The 4,523-nt window shown below is 40.1% G+C and overlaps 1 long non-coding RNA gene across 2 annotated transcripts; it reads right to left on the reverse strand.

The window, feature by feature from the left end:
* Window positions 1-348: 348 nt before the first annotated feature.
* On the reverse strand, window positions 349-4,296 carry LOC140173468 (uncharacterized). Of its 2 annotated transcripts, none has more exons than XR_011862362.1 (4): window positions 3,468-4,296; window positions 3,313-3,403; window positions 3,087-3,200; window positions 349-589 (listed from the first exon to the last, which is right to left on the reverse strand). It is a non-coding gene; the product is annotated as an uncharacterized lncRNA (long non-coding RNA). The 2 variants fall into 2 exon arrangements; XR_011862361.1 differs by having other exon boundaries at window positions 3,313-3,394; window positions 3,468-4,287.
* Between the last annotated feature and the right edge of the window lie 227 nt (window positions 4,297-4,523).

Genomic DNA, 4,523 nt, shown 5'->3' on the forward strand with positions numbered 1-4,523 from the left:
AAAAATTTATATTTAAATCACTCTTTCTCTTACATAATTTTAATGGTTAAAAATCTTTTATTTCTTATAATTTTATATTTAACATTTTAAATTATCTTTAGTTTTATTATTCTTTTCAAAGTTTTAATTTTTATTTTTATTATTCTTTTTTCTTACCATTATCTATCCACATGTCCATCGTTGTCTCATCACCATTTTTATATTGCCTTGTTCTATAACACCCTAACTACCAAAGCTCACGCTTCCGGCTGCGCAACTCTGATAGCTCGGATATTACGACGACACTTATACTATTTAATACTAAAATATGAGCCTGTTTAAAACTTTAAACCGTGCTCAAAAAATTACTTTCGTTCGATAACGTACATCCATAGATACCATACAACTTACAAAAGCTCATCAAGAGTACACCATATATATATACATACATATATATAAATAATACTACAAATATTACCCAATACAATTCCTAACCCTCTTACAGAACATCTCAACATAAAGGCGAGGGTACAATAAATAATAATCTAAAGCAATACAAAGCATCTCAACAACAACTAAATAAACTCTTTGTGACTTCTGCGCCCATATCCTGAAAGGGGAAAAAATGTAAGGGGGGTGAGAACATCATCCTCGAAAGGGTTCTCAGTAGAGGGTTTTTGGAAATTACTGTAATAGGATACGTGAAGATAAACCGTACCAGTGATTAATAACCGTCTTATGCCTCTTTTCAAAAACAACGGTTTACAATAAAAGAGAAATATGAAATCCCATTCCAAAAGAGGAACCATTCAATTCTCAAAAACTCAAAAGCCTTTCAAAACAGTTTATCTATGCCGAACCAAAATAGACTTTCATATTTTATTCCAAACCAAAAACACAAAATTGAAATCAACCATCGGTTCATCATCTGATTCCATCCACGGCCCTAGGCCCAAACAATCCAACCATCAACAAATCACCACAGTCCAACAGAGTCTCAGTAGCAATCACAAATAGGAAGATGCAAGCACAAACAAACAATTATTACAAGTAGAACAATTAGAAGTTAATCACATAGGCAAACCACGTACAGTATGCACACCCAAACAATGTCACATAGATGCATATGATGCATGCCTGTCCCTAGTGGCTGATGATATCATCTGTCGGTTATATAGCCAACCCGACACGTCCTAGTAGCTAACCATGGACAGAAACACCCATTACGGAGCAAGTAGGTTTGAGCTACAACCCCATTGCTACTACCCACTCAACCCAGAGCCAGTGGAATAACCAGTACTGCGGCTACTACCCAGGTGGGTGTTTAAAAGCTCAACCTGGAGCGAGTGGAATCACCACTACTACCGCTACTACCCAGGTGTCACAGTCTCTGACCTGGAGCAAGTGGGAGGAACCACAACCCATGCTACTACCCAGGTATCTCAAACATATATTCATTCAGTCCCAGCCATGGATCAACATCCATCTCAGCCATCCGGCTTAAATTCATAATTCAAGTCAGCCATACGGCTCATAACTCATTCGGCAATCAGCCATAAATCAATATCATACACAGCCATTCTGGCTCACGGTTCAATCCAAAACCAGCCAATATTCATAATCATACACAGCCATTTCGGCCCATAACAAAACAGCCCTTCAACCAGTCAACGTCATCAAATTCATAAAACCGGCATTCAAGCCATAAATCATTTTTCTCAAGCCATTTCACTTTGAAATCAAATTTCAACTCTTTTCAGTATTGGCTTTAAAGATCTCATTTCTCAAATCATCTCAGGCTCATAGGCCAAATTTACTCAAAGTGAGTTCCCTTTTTAAAACAAAGCCACTCTCGGCATTCTCTTTCCAAAACTTCCAAAACGATGGCAAGTTAAGGATTTATTTCAAGGTATTCAAAACCACCCATACAACAATGGGATTTTATAACAAAAGCTTCTCGGCAGAGTCCCAAGTCTTTAGGGGAGAATAACATAACTCATTTCGCCAAGTTCATTTAAATTCATTAAAAAGCTTGGCTTCCTGGTTTGAGTAATAAAATAGGATCCAAACCAAACCGAGTCATAATCATTCACTCCTTTCAAAAAGCTGTTTCCTTTACTTAGGCAAAACCAACTTCAACCCCCATGATAAATTCTAGAACGTTTCAATGGTTCAAAATTGCTTTAGTCTTGTAAGAGTTAAGAATTCACAGAGTACTTAAAACCTTTCTCAAAACATTTCAAAATGAAACTTGTCAATAAACATTTAGGTTCTTTTAAAGTCATTGAAACTCTTCTAATTGAGACCCTCATGTCAAATTCAAAGCCAATACCCTTGTCACATTTAAAACAGTTTTAAAACATAAGTTTCATCTAAATAACTTTCTCCTGAAAGAGATATCATGCCTTTCTTAAAAAGCAAGACTAAATCACCATTTCCTCCTTAGTAACTCATTTTAAAAAGCATGAATCATCCCTTTCTTGATAACTCAAATATGATAGTTGAAGTCTTTAACTCATCATTTTTCCAGACAACATTTCAATAAAGACTCGGATTTTATAGAAATTCTGGCAGCATCTCCCCTAAAACTTTGACTTTTGCCACCCGGTTTGGGTCCTAACTAAACCGTTTCTCATTCCTTTTCAACAGCTCAAAACCAGAAATCAATTCAAAAGCAAGCTAAATCTAACAGTCGCCTCAGTGGCATATCTCAAGGAAACCATTTCAAATTCAACTCAATATCAACCGATTTAACTCATTTCCAAAGTGTAAAAGAATCGGTTCAGCAATAAATCATTTATCAAAACCAAATCAATTAAAGCAACCCAAGCTGAATTTCAAGAGTATTCTATCTTTTACATCATCAAAATAATTGATTCAATTCAAATCAATCCTCAACGGATTAAACTCATTTCAAATCTTTAAAGAATCAAATTCAAAAGATTACATTTCACAAAGCCGCACAACAATTCAACCAAACCAACATCCATAATCATTCGAGTCAATCAAATAATCACATACAATCACCAAATACAAAATATCTCACATCAGTATCCATATGTAATAATTCCAATACATAAAACATAATTTTTGGAAAGCGCCCCTACCTCAAAACGCAATTCCATAATCCAAGCGCCTCATAAATTCTTTTCGCCTCAACTCAAAATCAAAGGCAGCTTCAAAGCACAGCCCCACACATATTCGCAGCAGAATAATCAGCTCTAATTTACAATAAGCAACCTCAGTTACTAAACTCTAGGAACATTAATAACGTATAGGCTTTAATACACGTACGGGACACTAATGGAGGGCTTTCGAAACATAATTTCTTACCAGAATTTCAACACGAAGCAGTTGCGATTTCGAACCGGCCCGGCAGCAGCTCCGGCGATGGCCAGAAGCTCTGGTGGGTCATCTATAAAAACTGCACAGCATCAAATCCTTCTCGAAACTCAAAATGACCGAAACCACAAATTTAAAACCCTTACCGGCAGAGTTCTACGGCGACGGCAGCGAGGTTTTGGGCGGCAGGAGCGGCGGCTTGAACGGCACCCAGGAGCTGGCAGCAGCGGCAATAGCTCCCTGCTTGCTCTTCCGATCGCATCTCCTCTCCCTCAGATCGGACCGGTGGCAGACCCCTCAGTAGTGGCGGTGCTGCAGCTTCGGAAGATGAGCAACAGCAGCGGCGCTGCGGCAAGGAGCACAGCGGCGGCGTGTCTGGGCGCGGCGATTCCAATGGAGGCGACGCCGGCGACGCAAACAGCGGCTGGGCACGGTGGTCGGACTCCCAGCTCGCCTCAGCTCTCTCTCCGCCTCTCCGGTTCGGTGTGACTAGGCGGCCTTCCTCCTCCTTCGAGTTCGATGATAATGGACCCACGGCGGGGCTGTACTTCCTCCATCAATCGGCATTGGCGAGCCGCAGGGCATGGCAGAAGCCCCAGCGACGGCGACCCATGACCACCCTCTTCCTCGCGTAGCTCTCCGTTTCGACCTCTCTCTCTCTTCTGTTCGCAGTTCATAGTATCGGCGAGGGAGGCTTCTGCGGCAACGGCGATAGCACGGACGGCCGAGGTGGCGCGACGAAGCTGGCTCCATGGTGTTACAGCTCAGGGACGGTGACTCGCAATGATGACAGGCAACAACCTTCCCAGTGCCACCGGTGCAGATTCCTTTCTCGTCCTCCCTTTCTGCTCCTGTGACTTTCTTTCATGGAAAAGGAAATAGAGAAAACCGTGTATTGCTACTATTTTGGGGAAAGGGAACTTCGGCTGCTGCTAGGTGTGGGGGAAAAAGGAAACCGGGTTGGGTAACGGGTTGCTGGGTTAGGGTTTCATTATTTTGAAAATTAGGGTTAGGGGTAATTTGGTAATTTCACATAAAATTGGGAATAACATAGTAATTGAAACTCAATTAAATCCAACACTAATTATATATTGAAAATACTATTTGCTCATTAATTTTACAAATTGCTTTCAATAAAATGCCCAAATCAAATAATTAGAAATAATATAATTAATTCTCTATTTTCCAAAATAGCAATATCA

The sequence above is a fragment of the Arachis hypogaea genome, chromosome 6 (genome assembly GCF_003086295.3).
Source record: "Arachis hypogaea cultivar Tifrunner chromosome 6, arahy.Tifrunner.gnm2.J5K5, whole genome shotgun sequence".
Classification (NCBI taxonomy): domain Eukaryota; kingdom Viridiplantae; phylum Streptophyta; class Magnoliopsida; order Fabales; family Fabaceae; genus Arachis; species Arachis hypogaea.